This window comes from Ambystoma mexicanum, chromosome 3q (genome assembly GCF_040938575.1).
Source record: "Ambystoma mexicanum isolate Mex_15411 chromosome 3q, UKY_AmexF1_1, whole genome shotgun sequence".
Classification (NCBI taxonomy): Eukaryota; Metazoa; Chordata; class Amphibia; order Caudata; family Ambystomatidae; genus Ambystoma; species Ambystoma mexicanum.
In genome coordinates, this window is record NC_090926.1 from 393,073,870 (window position 1) to 393,098,626 (window position 24,757).

A 24,757-nucleotide genomic window follows, 5' to 3' on the forward strand; every position below is an offset into this window, starting at 1 on the left:
TGCTTGTTCATGATTTTTAAATGTAAACACTCTGCTCCCAAAAGTGAAAGATTTGAAAGACTCTTGCTGTAGCAAGCCTTTCCTACTCTTTGCCCTGGGGGTGAGAGTGCAGAGGCGTAGGCAGGGTAGGGCCTGAGGGGAAAGGCCCACCCAAAATCTGTAAATGCCCACTCAGCAGCTCTGTGTGGGCATTTAAAGAGATTTTTGTCATTGCAGTGGGCCCAACTACATTAGCTTCAGACCCCATTTGCTAGAAAATCCTGGCTACGCCTCTGGTGCTTCCCAACTCAACAACCCATCACCCCTTCATCCCTTCTTACTCGTCTCACAGCACCTCCCATGCATCTTTTGTTGGTAGATTTCCTTCACGAGGCTTAGCTAGGCCTGCATTCCTTTTCAAAGGGCCATAGAAGAGAGTAAAAAAGGAGAAGGCATAATAGAGCGGGAAGTAGGTGAAAGATGAGGGGTCAGGGGGGTTGGCAGTAAAAGAAACAGGGCCTGGCCTGGCAGAGAGTTAGAAGTTAGGGAACAGAACAATGAGCGAGGGACAAGGAAAGATGTCTCAGGCATGTAGCTCTCTGAGTCTTCCCCACTGTGCCTGCAGAAAGAGACGTCCTATTCCTAGCTCTCTCCCAGATGGATACATTTGCCTGGAGAGCCCAGAATGAATGTCACTTAGGCAGAGGGCAAACACAGGGCAGCAGAGCAGGAACACCTCTTCATTTTACTATGCTCCCAGGTGGCTTCTGGGAGGCAAAAGGCATCAGTATTCCATCAACATCATCTTCACCTAGGCCACCGTCACTAAGGTTTATAAAGCAGGCTGTGACACTTTCTGGGGCCTAGGTGGCCAGGCCTACGTGGAAGAGCACAGATCCTAACCCTAAGTTGTGTGGGTGGCTTCACCAGAGGGGCTGCATAGGACATAGGGCTGTGCCCGTATGGGCTGTGGTCGCGTTTGGGAGCGTTAGGGACGCATGGAGGATGCAGGGCGCAGACCTCTGTCCGTTTTCCTCCAGGATTAGGCACTGGTTGTCAGTGGTGGAGCCAGCCACTCCACAATTGGGGAAGTTAAAGGCAGAAAGCAGCTCTCTCACCGCCAGGGCAAAGAGTGGGAAAGGCTTGTTACAGCAAGAGTCTTTCAAATCTTTCACTTTTGAGAGCAGACTGTTTACATTTTAGAATCATGAACAAGCACCAATACGAAAGCGTACAGTAGCAGAGGGCATAAGACTGCTGCCCTGCACATAACAATACACCCCAATGACAAGGTCAAAGATTTAACTGACCTGCTTAGCTATTAGTGGCTCACACCTCACAATGATTATCATCTCTCCGTGAAGCAAAGCATCCTCTGAATTGGGGTGAAAGATAGATCTAATGTGCCAAAGTAAGTCAACATGGAAATGCAGTTTCCTGCTCTCAGAGGAAGGAGGGTCGACAGCCCAATGGGTTAATGCACCTACTGCAGCCTCCTATGTGTACCTTGCAGGCGACACATTCAGTTGCTGGTGAGATGCTGATACAGGTTTGCTTGATATGCAGGTGCCGGTGGTCACCTCACAGCACCTCGAGAAGGTGTGCTGTTTGAGTCCCAGTGCAATTATGGAATCAGCCATGACCCCCAGATTGCACCTTTTCCCCTCGTTTTTTCCAGTCAGTTGGGGCCAGAGAGACAAGCTTGTGTATGGGTGTTACTAAGGCCAGAGTGCAGAATACAAAGGCACAACTGTTAGTGGGAACACATGTATTGAAGGGGCGTTAGCTGTTGGCTGATCGGGCAGGGCAATGCATCCCAATTTTCAATAAAAACATTTTTTTAAATGAAATAAAAAATGCCCAAGAGATACCGGACATTGGATTAGAACTCAGGTCTCCAGCATTGCAAGACCAAGGATTTACAGCTTGAGCCACTGATTTCCATGCTTCCGAGGTTCGCTTTTGGGCATATATATCTTTCTCCTGCATGCCCCTGTGAGCATACCCATTTGCATTGTGAAACATGTTCACTGAAACCAAGGAGGATAGAACATCTGTCCCCTCTCCCCCGCTCCACCAAATACCAGCTAACTGCAGTGGCCTAGAGGTTAAGTGCTTGCGTTACAGCGCTGGGGGCGCCTGGGTTCGAGTACTGCTTTCGGCACATAAACAGAATAGTTGGGTAATCTCCTTGTACAGTGGTGGGTACCCACACTCCTAAAAGGTTCAGTGGCTATGTAATGTAATGAGTTCCCTGGTAAAGGGAGGGTGGAAGAAAGCAGAGAAGCGGGATGTGGAGGCGAGGAAGTGGCCGGTAAATAAAGTAGGGGGAGGTAGGGCTGGATGAATGGGTCCCTGTGGAGAAGAGGAGGAGGGGGTAGGTCTATAGGGCATAAAGTGGGCCCTGGGGAGACAGCGAATAAGTCGGCCCTGGGAACGGTGTCATGGGGGGAAGAGGGCCCAGAATTGTGGAGGAATGGGTGTGTAAAGGAGGGTCCTAATGTGGGGAAAGGAGGCCCAGCGGAGAGGGTGTGGAATGGACCCCAACTGCCACACTTTCTCACCACCACAATCCCACCTCTGCTTTCTTCCACCCTCCTTTTACCAGGGAACCTGCACCATATCCTTCTAGTCCTACCCCCACTCACCCAGACCCGCCCCCTCTCCACAGGGACCCATTCATCCAGCCCTACCACTCCCTCTAGCCTGCCCCACCTCCTCCTTTATTTACCCTGCGCCTCCTCAGCCCTGCCTCTCTGCTTTCTTCCACCCTCCCTTTTCCAAGGACCTCTTTTCATAACCACTGAACCTTTTAGAAGGAGTGTGGGTACCCACAACTGTACAAGGAGATTACGCAACTATTCCTTTTATGTGCCGAAAGCAGGACTTAAACCCATGCCCCCAACGCTGTAACGCAAGCACTTAACCTCGAGGCGACTGCAGTTAGCTGATATTTGGAGGAGCGGGGGCCAGATGTTCTATCCTCATTTTCTGCAGTGAACATGTTTGACAATGCAAATGGGAATGCTCACATGGGCATGCTCACAGGGGCATGCAGAAGAAAGATATATATGGCCAAATGCAACTCTCAGAAGCACAGCCACCAGTGGCTCAAGTGGTAAGTGCTTTGTCTTGCAATGTTGGAGACCTGAGTTCTAATCCAATGTCCGGTGTCTCTTGGGTATTTTTTTTAATTAAAAAAAAATGTTTTTATTGAAAATGGGGATGGATTGCCCTGCGCGATCAGCCAACAGCTAATGCCCCTTCAATACCTGCGTTCCCACTAACAATTGTGCCTCTGTTTTCGGCACTCTGGCCTTGGTAACACCCATACACAAGCTTGTCTCTCTGGCCCCAACTGACTGGAAAAAACGGGTGTAAAAGGTGTAATCTACGGGTCATGGTTGATACCATAATTGCACTAGGACTCAAACAGGACACCTTCTCGAGGTGCTGTGATGTGACCACCGGCCCCTGCATAGCAAGCAAACCTGTATCAGCATCTCACCGGCAACTGAATGTGTCGCCTGCAGGCTACACATAGGAGGCTGCAGTAGGTGCATTAACCCATTGGGCTGTCGACCCTCCTTCCTCTGAGAGCAGGAAACTAAATTTCCATGTTGCCTTCCATTGGCACATTAGATCTCTGTTTCACCCCAAGTCAGAGGATGTTTTGCTTCACAGAGAGATGATAATCATTGTGAGGTGTGAGCCGCTAATAGCTAAGCAGGTCAGTTAAATCTTTGCTTTTGTCATTGGGGTGTATTGACATGCGCAGGGCAGTCCTCTGTCCTCTGCTACTGTATGGTTTCTTAATGCTGCTTGTTCATGATTTTTAAATGTAAACACTCTGCTCCCAAAAGTGAAAGATTTGAAAGACTCTTGCTGTAGCAAGCCTTTTCTACTCTTTGCCCTGGGGGTGAGATTGCAGAGGCGTAGGCAGGGTAGGGCCTGAGGGGAAAGGCCCACCCAAAATCTGTAAATGCCCACTCAGCAGCTCTGTGTGGGCATTTAAAGAGATTTTTGTCATTGCAGTGGGCCCAACTACATTAGCTTCAGACCCCATTTGCTAGAAAATCCTGGCTACGCCTCTGGTGCTTCCCAACTCAACAACCCATCACCCCTTCATCCCTTCTTACTCGTCTCACAGCACCTCCCATGCATCTTTTGTTGGTAGATTTCCTTCACGAGGCTTAGCTAGGCCTGCATTCCTTTTCAAAGGGCCATAGAAGAGAGTAAAAAAGGAGAAGGCATAATAGAGCGGGAAGTAGGTGAAAGACGAGGGGTCAGGGGGGTTGGCAGTAAAAGAAACAGGGCCTGGCCTGGCAGAGAGTTCGAAGTTAGGGAACAGAACAATGAGCGAGGGACAAGGAAAGATGTCTCAGGCATGTAGCTCTCTGAGTCTTCCCCACTGTGCCTGCAGAAAGAGACGTCCTATTCCTAGCTCTCTCCCAGATGGATACATTTGCCTGGAGAGCCCAGAATGAATGTCACTTAGGCAGAGGGCAAACACAGGGCAGCAGAGCAGGAACACCCCTTCATTTTACTATGCTCCCAGGTGGCTTCTGGGAGGCAAAAGGCATCAGTATTCCATCAACATCATCTTCACCTAGGCCACCGTCACTAAGGTTTATAAAGCAGGCTGTGACACTTTCTGGGGCCTAGGTGGCCAGGCCTAGGTGGAAGAGGACAGATCCCAACCCTAAGTTGTGTGGGTGGCTTCACCAGAGGGGCTGCATAGGACATAGGGCTGTGCCCGTATGGGCTGTGGTCGCGTTTGGTAGCGTTAGGGAAGCATGGAGGATGCAGGGCGCAGACCTCTGTCCGTTTTCCTCCAGGATTAGGCACTGGTTGTCAGTGGTGGAGCCAGCCACTCCACAATTGGGGAAGTTAAAGGCAAAAAGCAGCTCTCTCACCGCCAGGGCAAAGAGTGGGAAAGGCTTGTTACAGCAAGAGTCTTTCAAATCTTTCACTTTTGAGAGCAGACTGTTTACATTTTAGAATCATGAACAAGCACCAATACGAAAGCGTACAGTAGCAGAGGGCATAAGACTGCTGCCCTGCGCATAACAATACACCCCAATGACAAGGTCAAAGATTTAACTGACCTGCTTAGCTATTAGTGGCTCACACCTCACAATGATTATCATCTCTCCGTGAAGCAAAACATCCTCTGAATTGGGGTGAAAGATAGATCTAATGTGCCAAAGTAAGTCAACATGGAAATGTAGTTTCCTGCTCTCAGAGGAAGGAGGGTCGACAGCCCAATGGGTTAATGCACCTACTGCAGCCTCCTATGTGTACCTTGCAGGCGACACATTCAGTTGCTGGTGAGATGCTGATACAGGTTTGCTTGCTATGCAGGGGCCGGTGGTCACCTCACAGCACCTCGAGAAGGTGTGCTGTTTGAGTCCCAGTGCAATTATGGAATCAGCCATGACCCCCAGATTACACCTTTTCCCCTCGGTTTTTCCAGTCAGTTGGGGCCAGAGAGACAAGCTTGTGTATGGGTGTTACTAAGGCCAGAGTGCAGAATACAAAGGCACAACTGTTAGTGGGAACACATGTATTGAAGGGGCGTTAGCTGTTGGCTGATCGGGCAGGGCAATGCATCCCAATTTTCAATAAAAACATTTTTTTTAAATGAAAAAAAAATGCCCAAGAGATACCGGACATTGGATTAGAACTCAGGTCTCCAGCATTGCAAGACCAAGGATTTACAGCTTTGGCCACTGATTGCCATGCTTCCGTGGGTCGCTTTTGGGCGTATATATCTTTCTCCTGCATGCCCCTGTGAGCATACCCATTTGCATTGTGAAACATGTTCACTGAAACCAAGGAGGATAGAACATCTGTCCCCCCTCCCCCGCTCCACCAAATACCAGCTAACTGCAGTAGCCTAGAGGTTAAGTGCTTGCGTTACAGCGCTGGGGGGGCCTGGGTTCGAGTACTGCTTTCGGCACATAAACAGAATAGTTGGGTAATCTCCTTGTACAGTGGTGGGTACCCACACTCCTAAAAGGTTCAGTGGCTATGTAATGTAATGAGTTCCCTGGTAAAGGGAGGGTGGAAGAAAGCAGAGAAGCGGGATGTGGAGGCGAGGAAGTGGCCGGTAAATAAAGTAGGGGGAGGTAGGGCTGGATGAATGGGTGCCTGTGGAGAAGAGGAGGAGGGGGTAGGTCTAGAGGGCATAAAGTGGGCCCTGGGGTGACAGCGAATAAGTCGGCCTTGGGAACTGTGTCACGGGGGAAGAGGGCCCAGAATTGTGGAGGAATGGGTGTGTAAAGGAGGGTCCTAATGTGGGGAAAGGAGGCCCAGCGGAGAGGGTGTGGAATGGACCCCAACTGCCACACTTTCTCACCACCACAGTCCCACCTCTGCTTTCTTCCACCCTCCTTTTACCAGGGAACCTGCACCATATCCTTCTAGTCCTACCCCCACTCACCCAGACCCGCCCCCTCTCCACAGGGACCCATTCATCCAGCCCTACCACTCCCTTTAGCCTGCCCCACCTCCTCCTTTATTTACCCTGCGCTTCCTCAGTCCTGCCTCTCTGCTTTCTTCCACCCTCCCTTTTCCAAGGACCTCTTTTCATAACCACTGAACCTTTTAGAAGGAGTGTGGGTACCCACAACTGTACAAGGAGATTACGCAACTATTCCGTTTATGTGCCGAAAGCAGGACTTAAACCCATGCCCCCAATGCTGTAACGCAAGCACTTAACCTCGAGACGACTGCAGTTAGCTGATATTTGGAGGAGCGGGGGCCAGATGTTCTATCCTCATTTTCTGCAGTGAACATGTTTGACAATGCAAATGGGCATGCTCACATGGGCATGCTCACAGGGGCATGCAGAAGAAAGATATGTACGCCCAAATGCAGTTCTCAGAAGCACAGCCACCAGTGGCTCAAGTGGTAAGTGCTTTGTCTTGCAATGTTGGAGACCTGAGTTCTAATCCAATGTCTGGTGTCTCTTGGGTAATTTTTTTAATTTAAAAAAAAATGTTTTTATTGAAAATGGGGATGGATTGCCCTGCGCGATCAGCCAACAGCTAATGCCCCTTCAATGCCTGCGTTCCCACTAACAATTGTGCCTCTGTTTTCGGCACTCTGGCCTTGTCTCATCTGCAGCAGCGCATACTTGCAAGCTCATCACCGCCTGTCGCCCGTTCCTAACCACTGCCAACTGCGTAACCTTGGCCAGGACCCTTGTACTATCCAAGGTCGACTACTGTAATGCCCTCTATCTAGGTACTAATTTCCGCAACTTAAACAAGCTACAAATTGTCCAAAACAATGCGATCAGAGCGGCCCTTAACATTCCTAGGCGCCAGCATATATCTGACACCAGGCGCAACCTGCACTGGCTCTCTATCCCACATCGCATCTCCTTGAAGTCCTTGGCTCTCACACACAAATGCCTCCACAACCAAGCCCCTCGCTACCTGGCAAACAGATTCTCTTTCCACAATTCCACCAGACCTCGCAGAGCGGCCCAAGCCAACTGCCTTGACATCCCGCGTTTTAATCTCCAAAGATCTGGTGGAACCAGCTTCCCCATCCTGGCAGCCAAACTTTGGAACTCACTCCCCAATGACCTTAGAGCAGAACCTTCCCTCCTGAAATTCAAATACCTTACCAAAGCTTGGCTATCCGCCCAAGACTGCTAACACCAGCTTACTGCCCTACTTGCACTTTGACCTACTCTGCATCCCTTATTAACTATCCTGTAAATCACTGCCTTATCGATATTCGTTTGAATGTATATTTTGTAAATTTTGTAAATCTTCCTGTAATAATCCTGTAATACTCTGTCACATTGCCTTGTCATGCTTTCATCTTGTTGTAACTAAGTTAAGCGCCCGGTTGCCCCTGGGCCTGGTGCGCTATAGAAATAAATAAAATACTAAAATACTAAATAAAATACTAAATACACAAGCTTGTCTCTCTGGCCCCAACTGACTGGAAAAAACGGGTGTAAAAGGTGTAATCTACGGGTCATGGTTGATACCATAATTGCACACGGACTCAAACAGGACACCTTCTCGAGGTGCTGTGATGTGACCACCGGCCCCTGCATAGCAAGCAAACCTGTATCAGCATCTCACCGGCAACTGAATGTGTCGCCTGCAGGCTACACATAGGAGGCTGCAGTAGGTGCATTAACCCATTGAGCTGTCGACCCTCCTTCCTCTGAGAGCAGGAAACTAAATTTCCATGTTGCCTTCCATTGGCACATTAGATCTCTGTTTCACCCCAAGTCAGAGGATGTTTTGCTTCACAGAGAGATGATAATCATTGTGAGGTGTGAGCCGCTAATAGCTAAGCAGGTCAGTTAAATCTTTGCTTTTGTCATTGGGGTGTATTGACATGCGCAGGGCAGTCCTCTGTCCTCTGCTACTGTATGGTTTCTTAATGCTGCTTGTTCATGATTTTTAAATGTAAACACTCTGCTCCCAAAAGTGAAAGATTTGAAAGACTCTTGCTGTAGCAAGCCTTTCCTACTCTTTGCCCTGGGGGTGAGAGTGCAGAGGCGTAGGCAGGGTAGGGCCTGAGGGGAAAGGCCCACCCAAAATCTGTAAATGCCCACTCAGCAGCTCTGTGTGGGCATTTAAAGAGATTTTTGTCATTGCAGTGGGCCCAACTACATTAGCTTCAGACCCCATTTGCTAGAAAATCCTGGCTACGCCTCTGGTGCTTCCCAACTCAACAACCCATCACCCCTTCATCCCTTCTTACTCGTCTCACAGCACCTCCCATGCATCTTTTGTTGGTAGATTTCCTTCACGAGGCTTAGCTAGGCACGCATTCCTTTTCAAAGGGCCATAGAAGAGAGTAAAAAAGGAGAAGGCATAATAGAGCGGGAAGTAGGTGAAAGACGAGGGGTCAAGGGGGTTGGCAGTAAAAGAAACAGGGCCTGGCCTGGCAGAGAGTTCGAAGTTAGGGAACAGAACAATGAGCGAGGGACAAGGAAAGATGTCTCAGGCATGTAGCTCTCTGAGTCTTCCCCACTGTGCCTGCAGAAAGAGGCGTCCTATTCCTAGCTCTCTCCCAGATGGATACATTTGCCTGGAGAGCCCAGAATGAATGTCACTTAGGCAGAGGGCAAACACAGGGCAGCAGAGCAGGAACATCCCTTCATTTTACTATGCTCCCAGGTGGCTTCTGGGAGGCAAAAGGCATCAGTATTCCATCAACATCATCTTCACCTAGGCCACCGTCACTAAGGTTTATAAAGCAGGCTGTGACACTTTCTGGGGCCTAGGTGGCCAGGCCTACGTGGAAGAGCACAGATCCTAACCCTAAGTTGTGTGGGTGGCTTCACCAGAGGGGCTGCATAGGACATAGGGCTGTGCCAGTATGGGCTGTGGTCGCGTTTGGTAGCGTTAGGGACGCATGGAGGATGCAGGGCGCAGACCTCTGTCCGTTTTCCTCCAGGATTAGGCACTGGTTGTCAGTGGTGGAGCCAGCCACTCCACAATTGGGGAAGTTAAAGGCAGAAAGCAGCTCTCTCACTGCCAGGGCAAAGAGTGGGAAAGGCTTGTTACAGCAAGAGTCTTTCAAATCTTTCACTTTTGAGAGCAGACTGTTTACATTTTAGAATCATGAACAAGCACCAATACGAAAGCGTACAGTAGCAGAGGGCATAAGACTGCTGCCCTGCGCATAACAATACACCCCAATGACAAGGTCAAAGATTTAACTGACCTGCTTAGCTATTAGTGGCTCACACCTCACAATGATTATCATCTCTCCGTGAAGCAAAGCATCCTCTGAATTGGGTGAAAGATAGATCTAATGTGCCAAAGTAAGTCAACATGGAAATGCAGTTTCCTGCTCTCAGAGGAAGGAGGGTCGACAGCCCAATGGGTTAATGCACCTACTGCAGCCTCCTATGTGTACCTTGCAGGCGACACATTCAGTTGCTGGTGAGATGCTGATACAGGTTTGCTTGCTATGCAGGGGCCGGTGGTCACCTCACAGCACCTCGAGAAGGTGTGCTGTTTGAGTCCCAGTGCAATTATGGAATCAGCCATGACCCCCAGATTACACCTTTTCCCCTCGGTTTTTCCAGTCAGTTGGGGCCAGAGAGACAAGCTTGTGTATGGGTGTTACTAAGGCCAGAGTGCAGAATACAAAGGCACAACTGTTAGTGGGAACACATGTATTGAAGGGGCGTTAGCTGTTGGCTGATCGGGCAGGGCAATGCATCCCAATTTTCAATAAAAACATTTTTTTTAAATGAAAAAAAAAACGCCCAAGAGATACCGGAAATTGGATTAGAACTCAGGTCTCCAGCATTGCAAGACCAAGGATTTACAGCTTGAGCCACTGCTTGCCATGCTTCCGAGGGTCGCTTTTGGGCATATATATCTTTCTCCTGCATGCCCCTGTGAGCATACCCATTTGCATTGTGAAACATGTTCACTGAAACCAAGGAGGATAGAACATCTGTCCCCTCTCCCCTGCTCCACCAAATACCAGCTAACTGCAGTGGCCTAGAGGTTAAGTGCTTGCGTTACAGAGCTGGGGGCGCCTGGGTTTGAGTACTGCTTTCAGCACATAAACAGAATAGTTGGGTAATCTCCTTGTACAGTGGTGGGTACCCACACTCCTAAAAGGTTCAGTGGCTATGTAATGTAATGAGTTCCCTGGTAAAGGGAGGGTGGAAGAAAGCAGAGAAGCGGGATGTGGAGGCGAGGAAGTGGCCGGTAAATAAAGTAGGGGGAGGTAGGGCTGGATGAATGGGTCCCTGTGGAGAAGAGGAGGAGGGGGTAGGTCTATAGGGCATAAAGTGGGCCCTGGGGAGACAGCGAATAAGTGGGCCCTGGGAACGGTGTCATGGGGGGAAGAGGGCCCAGAATTGTGGAGGAATGGGTGTGTAAAGGAGGGTCCTAATGTGGGGAAAGGAGGCCCAGCGGAGAGGGTGTGGAATGGACCCCAACTGCCACACTTTCTCACCACCACAGTCCCACCTCTGCTTTCTTCCACCCTCCTTTTACCAGGGAACCTGCACCATATCCTTCTAGTCCTACCCCCACTCACCCAGACCCGCCCCCTCTCCACAGGGACCCATTCATCCAGCCCTACCACTCCCTCTAGCCTGCCCCACCTCCTCCTTTATTTACCCTGCGCCTCCTCAGCCCTGCCTCTCTGCTTTCTTCCACCCTCCCTTTTCCAAGGACCTCTTTTCATAACCACTGAACCTTTTAGAAGGAGTGTGGGTACCCACAACTGTACAAGGAGATTACGCAACTATTCCTTTTATGTGCCGAAAGCAGGACTTAAACCCATGCCCCCAACGCTGTAACGCAAGCACTTAACCTCGAGGCGACTGCAGTTAGCTGATATTTGGAGGAGCGGGGGCCAGATGTTCTATCCTCATTTTCTGCAGTGAACATGTTTGACAATGCAAATGGGCATGCTCACATGGGCATGCTCACAGGGGCATGCAGAAGAAAGATATATATGGCCAAATGCAACTCTCAGAAGCACAGCCACCAGTGGCTCAAGTGGTAAGTGCTTTGTCTTGCAATGTTGGAGACCTGAGTTCTAATCCAAAGTCCGGTGTCTCTTGGGTATTTTTTTTAATAAAAAAAAAATGTTTTTATTGAAAATGGGGATGGATTGCCCTGCGCGATCAGCCAACAGCTAATGCCCCTTCAATACCTGCGTTCCCACTAACAATTGTGCCTCTGTTTTCGGCACTCTGGCCTTGGTAACACCCATACACAAGCTTGTCTCTCTGGCCCCAACTGACTGGAAAAAACGGGTGTAAAAGGTGTAATCTACGGGTCATGGTTGATACCATAATTGCACACGGACTCAAACAGGACACCTTCTCGAGGTGCTGTGATGTGACCACCGGCCCCTGCATAGCAAGCAAACCTGTATCAGCATCTCACCGGCAACTGAATGTGTCGCCTGCAGGCTACACATAGGAGGCTGCAGTAGGTGCATTAACCCATTGAGCTGTCGACCCTCCTTCCTCTGAGAGCAGGAAACTAAATTTCCATGTTGCTTTCCATTGGCACATTAGATCTCTGTTTCACCCCAAGTCAGAGGATGTTTTGCTTCACAGAGAGATGATAATCATTGTGAGGTGTGAGCCGCTAATAGCTAAGCAGGTCAGTTAAATCTTTGCTTTTGTCATTGGGGTGTATTGACATGCGCAGGTAAGTCCTCTGTCCTCTGCTACTGTATGGTTTCTTAATGCTGCTTGTTCATGATTTTTAAATGTAAACACTCTGCTCCCAAAAGTGAAAGATTTGAAAGACTCTTGCTGTAGCAAGCCTTTCCTACTCTTTGCCCTGGGGGTGAGAGTGCAGAGGCGTAGGCAGGGTAGGGCCTGAGGGGAAAGTCCCACCCAAAATCTGTAAATGCCCACTCAGCAGCTCTGTGTGGGCATTTAAAGAGATTTTTGTCATTGCAGTGGGCCCAACTACATTAGCTTCAGACCCCATTTGCTAGAAAATCCTGGCTACGCCTCTGGTGCTTCCCAACTCAACAACCCATCACCCCTTCATCCCTTCTTACTCGTCTCACAGCACCTCCCATGCATCTTTTGTTGGTAGATTTCCTTCACGAGGCTTAGCTAGGCCTGCATTCCTTTTCAAAGGGCCATAGAAGAGAGTAAAAAAGGAGAAGGCATAATAGAGCGGGAAGTAGGTGAAAGACGAGGGGTCAGGGGGGTTGGCAGTAAAAGAAACAGGGCCTGGCCTGGCAGAGAGTTCGAAGTTAGGGAACAGAACAATGAGCGAGGGACAAGGAAAGATGTCCCAGGCATGTAGCTCTCTGAGTCTTCCCCACTGTGCCTGCAGAAAGAGACGTCCTATTCCTAGCTCTCTCCCAGATGGATACATTTGCCTGGAGAGCCCAGAATGAATGTCACTTAGGCAGAGGGCAAACACAGGGCAGCAGAGCAGGAACACCCCTTCATTTTACTATGCTCCCAGGTGGCTTCTGGGAGGCAAAAGGCATCAGTATTCCATCAACATCATCTTCACCTAGGCCACCGTCACTAAGGTTTATAAAGCAGGCTGTGACACTTTCTGGGGCCTAGGTGGCCAGGCCTACGTGGAAGAGCACAGATCCTAACCCTAAGTTGTGTGGGTGGCTTCACCAGAGGGGCTGCATAGGACATAGGGCTGTGCCCGTATGGGCTGTGGTCGCGTTTGGGAGCGTTAGGGACGCATGGAGGATGCAGGGCGCAGACCTCTGTCCGTTTTCCTCCAGGATTAGGCACTGGTTGTCAGTGGTGGAGCCAGCCACTCCACAATTGGGGAAGTTAAAGGCAGAAAGCAGCTCTCTCACCGCCAGGGCAAAGAGTGGGAAAGGCTTGTTACAGCAAGAGTCTTTCAAATCTTTCACTTTTGAGAGCAGACTGTTTACATTTTAGAATCATGAACAAGCACCAATACGAAAGCGTACAGTAGCAGAGGGCATAACACTGCTGCCCTGCGCATAACAATACACCCCAATGACAAGGTCAAAGATTTAACTGACCTGCTTAGCTATTAGTGGCTCACACCTCACAATGATTATCATCTCTCCGTGAAGCAAAACATCCTCTGAATTGGGGTGAAAGATAGATCTAATGTGCCAAAGTAAGTCAACATGGAAATGCAGTTTCCTGCTCTCAGAGGAAGGAGGGTCGACAGCCCAATGGGTTAATGCACCTACTGCAGCCTCCTATGTGTACCTTGCAGGCGACGCATTCAGTTGCTGGTGAGATGCTGATACAGGTTTGCTTGCTATGCAGGGGCCGGTGGTCACCTCACAGCACCTCGAGAAGGTGTGCTGTTTGAGTCCCAGTGCAATTATGGAATCAGCCATGACCCCCAGATTACACCTTTTCCCCTCGTTTTTTCCAGTCAGTTGGGGCCAGAGAGACAAGCTTGTGTATGGGTGTTACTAAGGCCAGAGTGCAGAATACAAAGGCACAACTGTTAGTGGGAACACATGTATTGAAGGGGCGTCAGCTGTTGGCTGATCGGGCAGGGCAATGCATCCCAATTTTCAATAAAAACATTTTTTTTAAATGAAATAAAAAATGCCCAAGAGATACCGGACATTGGATTAGAACTCAGGTCTCCAGCATTGCAAGACCAAGGATTTACAGCTTGAGCCACTGATTGCCATGCTTCCGAGGTTCGCTTTTGGGCATATATATCTTTCTCCTGCATGCCCCTGTGAGCATACCCATTTGCATTGTGAAACATGTTCACTGAAACCAAGGAGGATAGAACATCTGTCCCCTCTCCCCCGCTCCACCAAATACCAGCTAACTGCAGTGGCCTAGAGGTTAAGTGCTTGCGTTACAGCGCTGGGGGCGCCTGGGTTCGAGTACTGCTTTCAGCACATAAACAGAATAGTTGGGTAATCTCCTTGTACAGTGGTGGGTACCCACACTCCTAAAAGGTTCAGTGGCTATGTAATGTAATGAGTTCCCTGGTAAAGGGAGGGTGGAAGAAAGCAGAGAAGCGGGATGTGGAGGCGAGGAAGTGGCTGGTAAATAAAGTTGGGGGAGGTAGGGCTGGATGAATGGGTCCCTGTGGAGAAGAGGAGGAGGGGGTAGGTCTATAGGGCATAAAGTGGGCCCTGGGGAGACAGCGAATAAGTCGGCCCTGGGAACGGTGTCATGGGGGGAAGAGGGCCCAGAATTGTGGAGGAATGGGTGTGTAAAGGAGGGTCCTAATGTGGGGAAAGGAGGCCCAGCGGAGAGGGTGTGGAATGGACCCCAACTGCCACACTTTCTCACCACCACAATCCCACCTCTGCTTTCTTCCACCCTCCTTTTACCAGGGAACCTGCACCATATCCTTCTAGTCCTACCCCCACTCACCCAGACCTGCCCCCTCTCCACAGGGACCCATTCATCCAGCCCTACCACTCCCTCTAGCCTGCCCCACCTCCTCCTTTATTTACCCTACGCCTCCTCAGCCCTGCCTCTCTGCTTTCTTCCACCCTCCCTTTTCCAAGGACCTCTTTTCATAACCACTGAACCTTTTAGAAGGAGTGTGGGTACCCACAACTGTACAAGGAGATTACGCAACTATTCCTTTTATGTGCCGAAAGCAGGACTTAAACCCATGCCCCCAACGCTGTAACGCAAGCACTTAACCTCGAGGCGAATGCAGTTAGCTGATATTTGGAGGAGCGGGGGCCAGATGTTCTATCCTCATTTTCTGCAGTGAACATGTTTGACAATGCAAATGGGCATGCTCACATGGGCATGCTCACAGGGGCATGCAGAAGAAAGATATATATGGCCAAATGCAACTCTCAGAAGCACAGCCACCAGTGGCTCAAGTGGTAAGTGCTTTGTCTTGCAATGTTGGAGACCTGAGTTCTAATCCAATGTCCGGTGTCTCTTGGGTATTTTTTTTAATTAAAAAAAAATGTTTTTATTGAAAATGGGGATGGATTGCCCTGCGCGATCAGCCAACAGCTAATGCCCCTTCAATACCTGCGTTCCCACTAACAATTGTGCCTCTGTTTTCGGCACTCTGGCCTTGGTAACACCCATACACAAGCTTGTCCCTCTGGCCCCAACTGACTGGAAAAAACGGGTGTAAAAGGTGTAATCTACAGGTCATGGTTGATACCATAATTGCACACGGACTCAAACAGGACACCTTCTCGAGGTGCTGTGATGTGACCACCGGCCCCTGCATAGCAAGCAAACCTGTATCAGCATCTCACCGGCAACTGAATGTGTCGCCTGCAGGCTACACATAGGAGGCTGCAGTAGGTGCATTAACCCATTGGGCTGTCGACCCTCCTTCCTCTGAGAGCAGGAAACTAAATTTCCATGTTGCCTTCCATTGGCACATTAGATCTCTGTTTCACCCCAAGTCAGAGGATGTTTTGCTTCACAGAGAGATGATAATCATTGTGAGGTGTGAGCCGCTAATAGCTAAGCAGGTCAGTTAAATCTTTGCTTTTGTCATTGGGGTGTATTGACATGCGCAGGGAAGTCCTCTGTCCTCTGCTACTGTATGGTTTCTTAATGCTGCTTGTTCATGATTTTTAAATGTAAACACTCTGCTCCCAAAAGTGAAAGATTTGAAAGACTCTTGCTGTAGCAAGCCTTTTCTACTCTTTGCCCTGGGGGTGAGATTGCAGAGGCGTAGGCAGGGTAGGGCCTGAGGGGAAAGGCCCACCCAAAATCTGTAAATGCCCACTCAGCAGCTCTGTGTGGGCATTTAAAGAGATTTTTGTCATTGCAGTGGGCCCAACTACATTAGCTTCAGACCCCATTTGCTAGAAAATCCTGGCTACGCCTCTGGTGCTTCCCAACTCAACAACCCATCACCCCTTCATCCCTTCTTACTCGTCTCACAGCACCTCCCATGCATCTTTTGTTGGTAGATTTCCTTCACGAGGCTTAGCTAGGCCTGCATTCCTTTTCAAAGGGCCATAGAAGAGAGTAAAAAAGGAGAAGGCATAATAGAGCGGGAAGTAGGTGAAAGACGAGGGGTCAGGGGGGTTGGCAGTAAAAGAAACAGGGCCTGGCCTGGCAGAGAGTTCGAAGTTAGGGAACAGAACAATGAGCGAGGGACAAGGAAAGATGTCTCAGGCATGTAGCTCTCTGAGTCTTCCCCACTGTGCCTGCAGAAAGAGACGTCCTATTCCTAGCTCTCTCCCAGATGGATACATTTGCCTGGAGAGCCCAGAATGAATGTCACTTAGGCAGAGGGCAAACACAGGGCAGCAGAGCAGGAACACCCCTTCATTTTACTATGCTCCCAGGTGGCTTCTGGGAGGCAAAAGGCATCAGTATTCCATCAACATCATCTTCACCTAGGCCACCGTCACTAAGGTTTATAAAGCAGGCTGTGACAGCTGGCCAGGCCTACGTGGAAGAGCACAGATCCTAACCCTAAGTTGTGTGGGTGGCTTCACCAGAGGGGCTGCATAGGACATAGGGCTGTGCCCGTATGGGCTGTGGTCGCGTTTGGGAGCGTTAGGGACGCATGGAGGATGCAGGGCGCAGACCTCTGTCCGTTTTCCTCCAGGATTAGGCACTGGTTGTCAGTGGTGGAGCCAGCCACTCCACAATTGGGGAAGTTAAAGGCAGAAAGCAGCTCTCTCACCGCCAGGGCAAAGAGTGGGAAAGGCTTGTTACAGCAAGAGTCTTTCAAATCTTTCACATTTGAGAGCAGACTGTTTACATTTTAGAATCATGAACAAGCACCAATACGAAAGCGTACAGTAGCAGAGGGCATAAGACTGCTGCCCTGCGCATAACAATACACCCCAATGACAAGGTCAAAGATTTAACTGACCTGCTTAGCTATTAGTGGCTCACACCTCACAATGATTATCATCTCTCCGTGAAGCAAAACATCCTCTGAATTGGGGTGAAAGATAGATCTAATGTGCCAAAGTAAGTCAACATGGAAATGCAGTTTCCTGCTCTCAGAGGAAGGAGGGTTGACAGCCCAATGGGTTAATGCACCTACTGCAGCCTCCTATGTGTACCTTGCAGGTGACACATTCAGTTGCTGGTGAGATGCTGATACAGGTTTGCTTGCTATGCAGGGGCCGGTGGTCACCTCACAGCACCTCGAGAAGGTGTGCTGTTTGAGTCCCAGTGCAATTATGGAATCAGCCATGACCCCCAGATTACACCTTTTCCCCTCGTTTTTTCCAGTCAGTTGGGGCCAGAGAGACAAGCTTGTGTATGGGTGTTACTAAGGCCAGAGTGCAGAATACAAAGGCACAACTGTTAGTGGGAACACATGTATTGAAGGGGCGTTAGCTGTTGGCTGATCGGGCAGGGCAATGCATCCCAATTTTCAATAAAAACATTTTTTTAAATGAAATAAAAAATGCCCAAGAGATACCGGACATTGGATTAGAACTCAGGTCTCCAGCATTGCAAGACCATGGATTTACAGCTTGAGCCACTGATTGCCATGCTTGCGAGGTTCGCTTTTGGGCATATATATCTTTCTCCTGCATGCCCCTGTGAGCATACCCATTTGCATTGTGAAACATGTTCACTGAAACCAAGGAGGATAGAACATCTGTCCCCTCTCCCCCGCTCCACCAAATACCAGCTAACTGCAGTGGCCTAGAGGTTAAGTGCTTGCGTTACAGCGCTGGGGGCGCCTGGGTTCGAGTACTGCTTTCGGCACATAAACAGAATAGTTGGGTAATCTCCTTGTACAGTGGTGGGTACCCACACTCCTAAAAGGTTCAGTGGCTATGTAATGTAATGAGTTCCCTGGTAAAGGGAGGGTGGAAGAAAGCAGAGAAGCGGGATGTGGAGGCGAGGAAGTGGCCGGTAAATAAAGTAGGGGGAGGTAGGGCTGGATGAATGGGTCCCTGTGGAGAAGAGAAGGAGGGGGTAGGTCTGTAGGGCATAAAGTGGGCCCTGGGGAGACAGCGAATAAGTCGGCCCTGGGAACGGTGTCATGGGGGGAAGAGGGCCCAGAATTGTGGAGGAATGGGTGTGTAAAGGAGGGTCCTAATGTGGGGAAAGGAGGCCCAGCGGAGAGGGTGTGGAATGGACCCCAACTGCCACACTTTCTCACCACCACAGTCCCACCTCTGCTTTCTTCCACCCTCCTTTTACCAGGGAACCTGCACCATATCCTTCTAGTCCTGCCCCCACTCACCCAGACCCGCCCCCTCTCCACAGGGACCCATTCATCCAGCCCTACCACTCCCTCTAGCCTGCCCCACCTCCTCCTTTATTTACCCTGCGCCTCCTCAGCCCTGCCTCTCTGCTTTCTTCCACCCTCCCTTTTCCAAGGACCTCTTTTCATAACCACTGAACCTTTTAGAAGGAGTGTGGGTACCCACAACTGTACAAGGAGATTACGCAACTATTCCTTTTATGTGCCGAAAGCAGGACTTAAACCCATGCCCCCAACGCTGTAACGCAAGCACTTAACCTCGAGGCGACTGCAGTTAGCTGATATTTGGAGGAGCGAGGGCCAGATGTTCTATCCTCATTTTCTGCAGTGAACATGTTTGACAATGCAAATGGGCATGCTCACATGGGCATGCTCACAGGGGCATGCAGAAGAAAGATATATATGGCCAAATGCAACTCTCAGAAGCACAGCCACCAGTGGCTCAAGTGGTAAGTGCTTTGTCTTGCAATGTTGGAGACCTGAGTTCTAATCCAATGTCCGGTGTCTCTTGGGTATTTTTTTTAATTAAAAAAAATGTTTTTATTGAAAATGGGGATGGATTGCCCTGCGCGATCAGCCAACAGCTAATGCCCCTTCAATACCTGCGTTCCCACTAACAATTGTGCCTCTGTTTTCGGCACTCTGGCCTTGGTAACACCCATACACAAGCTTGTCTCTCTGGCCCCAACTGACTGGAAAAAACGGGTGTAAAAGGTGTAATCTACGGGTCATGGTTGATACCATAATTGCACTAGGACTCAAACAGGACACCTTCTCGAGGTGCTGTGATGTGACCACCGGCCCCTGCATAGCAAGCAAACCTGTATCAGCATCTCACCGGCAACTGAATGTGTCGCCTGCAGGCTACACATAGGAGGCTGCAGTAGGTGCATTAACCCATTGGGCTCTCGACCCTCCTTCCTCTGAGAGCAGGAAACTAAATTTCCATGTTGCCTTCCATTGGCACATTAGATCTCTGTTTCACCCCAAGTCAGAGGATGTTTTGCTTCACAGAGAGATGATAATCATCGTGAGGTGTGAGCCGCTAATAGCTAAGCAGGTCAGTTAAATCTTTGCTTTTGTCATTGGGGTGTATTGACATGTGCAGGGCAGTCCTCTGTCCTCTGCTACTGTATGGTTTCTTAATGCTGCTTGTTCATGATTTTTAAATGTAAACACTCTGCTCCCAAAAGTGAAAGATTTGAAAGACTCTTGCTGTAGCAAGCCTTTTCTACTCTTTGCCCTGGGGGTGAGATTGCAGAGGCGTAGGCAGGGTAGGGCCTGAGGGGAAAGGCCCACCCAAAATCTGTAAATGCCCACTCAGCAGCTCTGTGTGGGCATTTAAAGAGATTTTTGTCATTGCAGTGGGCCCAACTACATTAGCTTCAGACCCCATTTGCTAGAAAATCCTGGCTACGCCTCTGGTGCTTCCCAACTCAACAACCCATCACCCCTTCATCCCTTCTTACTCGTCTCACAGCACCTCCCATGCATCTTTTGTTGGTAGATTTCCTTCACAAGGCTTAGCTAGGCCTGCATTCCTTTTCAAAGGGCCATAGAAGAGAGTAAAAAAGGAGAAGGCATAATAGAGCGGGAAGTAGGTGAAAGACGAGGGGTCAGGGGGGTTGGCAGTAAAAGAAACAGGGCCTGGCCTGGCAGAGAGTTCGAAGTTAGGGAACAGAACAATGAGCGAGGGACAAGGAAAGATGTCTCAGGCATGTAGCTCTCTGAGTCTTCCCCACTGTGCCTGCAGAAAGAGACGTCCTATTCCTAGCTCTCTCCCAGATGGATACATTTGCCTGGAGAGCCCAGAATGAATGTCACTTAGGCAGAGGGCAAACACAGGGCAGCAGAGCAGGAACACCCCTTCATTTTACTATGCTCCCAGGTGGCTTCTGGGAGGCAAAAGGCATCAGTATTCCATCAACATCATCTTCACCTAGGCCACCGTCACTAAGGTTTATAAAGCAGGCTGTGACAGCTGGCCAGGCCTACGTGGAAGAGCACAGATCCTAACCCTAAGTTGTGTGGGTGGCTTCACCAGAGGGGCTGCATAGGACATAGGGCTGTGCCCGTATGGGCTGTGGTCGCGTTTGGGAGCGTTAGGGACGCATGGAGGATGCAGGGCGCAGACCTCTGTCCGTTTTCCTCCAGGATTAGGCACTGGTTGTCAGTGGTGGAGCCAGCCACTCCACAATTGGGGAAGTTAAAGGCAGAAAGCAGCTCTCTCACCGCCAGGGCAAAGAGTGGGAAAGGCTTGTTACAGCAAGAGTCTTTCAAATCTTTCACATTTGAGAGCAGACTGTTTACATTTTAGAATCATGAACAAGCACCAATACGAAAGCGTACAGTAGCAGAGGGCATAAGACTGCTGCCCTGCGCATAACAATACACCCCAATGACAAGGTCAAAGATTTAACTGACCTGCTTAGCTATTAGTGGCTCACACCTCACAATGATTATCATCTCTCCGTGAAGCAAAACATCCTCTGAATTGGGGTGAAAGATAGATCTAATGTGCCAAAGTAAGTCAACATGGAAATGCAGTCTCCTGCTCTCAGAGGAAGGAGGGTTGACAGCCCAATGGGTTAATGCACCTACTGCAGCCTCCTATGTGTACCTTGCAGGTGACACATTCAGTTGCTGGTGAGATGCTGATACAGGTTTGCTTGCTATGCAGGGGCCGGTGGTCACCTCACAGCACCTCGAGAAGGTGTGCTGTTTGAGTCCCAGTGCAATTATGGAATCAGCCATGACCCCCAGATTACACCTTTTCCCCTCGTTTTTTCCAGTCAGTTGGGGCCAGAGAGACAAGCTTGTGTATGGGTGTTACTAAGGCCAGAGTGCAGAATACAAAGGCACAACTGTTAGTGGGAACACATGTATTGAAGGGGCGTTAGCTGTTGGCTGATCGGGCAGGGCAATGCATCCCAATTTTCAATAAAAACATTTTTTTAAATGAAATAAAAAATGCCCAAGAGATACCGGACATTGGATTAGAACTCAGGTCTCCAGCATTGCAAGACCATGGATTTACAGCTTGAGCCACTGATTGCCATGCTTGCGAGGTTCGCTTTTGGGCATATATATCTTTCTCCTGCATGCCCCTGTGAGCATACCCATTTGCATTGTGAAACATGTTCACTGAAACCAAGGAGGATAGAACATCTGTCCCCTCTCCCCCGCTCCACCAAATACCAGCTAACTGCAGTGGCCTAGAGGTTAAGTGCTTGCGTTACAGCGCTGGGGGCGCCTGGGTTCGAGTACTGCTTTCGGCACATAAACAGAATAGTTGGGTAATCTCCTTGTACAGTGGTGGGTACCCACACTCCTAAAAGGTTCAGTGGCTATGTAATGTAATGAGTTCCCTGGTAAAGGGAGGGTGGAAGAAAGCAGAGAAGCGGGATGTGGAGGCGAGGAAGTGGCCGGTAAATAAAGTAGGGGGAGGTAGGGCTGGATGAATGGGTCCCTGTGGAGAAGAGAAGGAGGGGGTAGGTCTGTAGGGCATAAAGTGGGCCCTGGGGAGACAGCGAATAAGTCGGCCCTGGGAACGGTGTCATGGGGGGAAGAGGGCCCAGAATTGTGGAGGAATGGGTGTGTAAAGGAGGGTCCTAATGTGGGGAAAGGAGGCCCAGCGGAGAGGGTGTGGAATGGACCCCAACTGCCACACTTTCTCACCACCACAGTCCCACCTCTGCTTTCTTCCACCCTCCTTTTACCAGGGAACCTGCACCATATCCTTCTAGTCCTGCCCCCACTCACCCAGACCCGCCCCCTCTCCACAGGGACCCATTCATCCAGCCCTACCACTCCCTCTAGCCTGCCCCACCTCCTCCTTTATTTACCCTGCGCCTCCTCAGCCCTGCCTCTCTGCTTTCTTCCACCCTCCCTTTTCCAAGGACCTCTTTTCATAACCACTGAACCTTTTAGAAGGAGTGTGGGTACCCACAACTGTACAAGGAGATTACGCAACTATTCCTTTTATGTGCCGAAAGCAGGACTTAAACCCATGCCCCCAACGCTGTAACGCAAGCACTTAACCTCGAGGCGACTGCAGTTAGCTGATATTTGGAGGAGCGAGGGCCAGATGTTCTATCCTCATTTTCTGCAGTGAACATGTTTGACAATGCAAATGGGCATGCTCACATGGGCATGCTCACAGGGGCATGCAGAAGAAAGATATATATGGCCAAATGCAACTCTCAGAAGCACAGCCACCAGTGGCTCAAGTGGTAAGTGCTTTGTCTTGCAATGTTGGAGACCTGAGTTCTAATCCAATGTCCGGTGTCTCTTGGGTATTTTTTTTAATTAAAAAAAATGTTTTTATTGAAAATGGGGATGGATTGCCCTGCGCGATCAGCCAACAGCTAATGCCCCTTCAATACCTGCGTTCCCACTAACAATTGTGCCTCTGTTTTCGGCACTCTGGCCTTGGTAACACCCATACACAAGCTTGTCTCTCTGGCCCCAACTGACTGGAAAAAACGGGTGTAAAAGGTGTAATCTACGGGTCATGGTTGATACCATAATTGCACTAGGACTCAAACAGGACACCTTCTCGAGGTGCTGTGATGTGACCACCGGCCCCTGCATAGCAAGCAAACCTGTATCAGCATCTCACCGGCAACTGAATGTGTCGCCTGCAGGCTACACATAGGAGGCTGCAGTAGGTGCATTAACCCATTGGGCTCTCGACCCTCCTTCCTCTGAGAGCAGGAAACTAAATTTCCATGTTGCCTTCCATTGGCACATTAGATCTCTGTTTCACCCCAAGTCAGAGGATGTTTTGCTTCACAGAGAGATGATAATCATCGTGAGGTGTGAGCCGCTAATAGCTAAGCAGGTCAGTTAAATCTTTGCTTTTGTCATTGGGGTGTATTGACATGTGCAGGGCAGTCCTCTGTCCTCTGCTACTGTATGGTTTCTTAATGCTGCTTGTTCATGATTTTTAAATGTAAACACTCTGCTCCCAAAAGTGAAAGATTTGAAAGACTCTTGCTGTAGCAAGCCTTTTCTACTCTTTGCCCTGGGGGTGAGATTGCAGAGGCGTAGGCAGGGTAGGGCCTGAGGGGAAAGGCCCACCCAAAATCTGTAAATGCCCACTCAGCAGCTCTGTGTGGGCATTTAAAGAGATTTTTGTCATTGCAGTGGGCCCAACTACATTAGCTTCAGACCCCATTTGCTAGAAAATCCTGGCTACGCCTCTGGTGCTTCCCAACTCAACAACCCATCACCCCTTCATCCCTTCTTACTCGTCTCACAGCACCTCCCATGCATCTTTTGTTGGTAGATTTCCTTCACAAGGCTTAGCTAGGCCTGCATTCCTTTTCAAAGGGCCATAGAAGAGAGTAAAAAAGGAGAAGGCATAATAGAGCGGGAAGTAGGTGAAAGACGAGGGGTCAGGGGGGTTGGCAGTAAAAGAAACAGGGCCTGGCCTGGCAGAGAGTTCGAAGTTAGGGAACAGAACAATGAGCGAGGGACAAGGAAAGATGTCTCAGGCATGTAGCTCTCTGAGTCTTCCCCACTGTGCCTGCAGAAAGAGACGTCCTATTCCTAGCTCTCTCCCAGATGGATACATTTGCCTGGAGAGCCCAGAATGAATGTCACTTAGGCAGAGGGCAAACACAGGGCAGCAGAGCAGGAACACCCCTTCATTTTACTATGCTCCCAGGTGGCTTCTGGGAGGCAAAAGGCATCAGTATTCCATCAACATCATCTTCACCTAGGCCACCGTCACTAAGGTTTATAAAGCAGGCTGTGACAGCTGGCCAGGCCTACGTGGAAGAGCACAGATCCTAACCCTAAGTTGTGTGGGTGGCTTCACCAGAGGGGCTGCATAGGACATAGGGCTGTGCCCGTATGGGCTGTGGTCGCGTTTGGGAGCGTTAGGGACGCATGGAGGATGCAGGGCGCAGACCTCTGTCCGTTTTCCTCCAGGATTAGGCACTGGTTGTCAGTGGTGGAGCCAGCCACTCCACAATTGGGGAAGTTAAAGGCAGAAAGCAGCTCTCTCACCGCCAGGGCAAAGAGTGGGAAAGGCTTGTTACAGCAAGAGTCTTTCAAATCTTTCACATTTGAGAGCAGACTGTTTACATTTTAGAATCATGAACAAGCACCAATACGAAAGC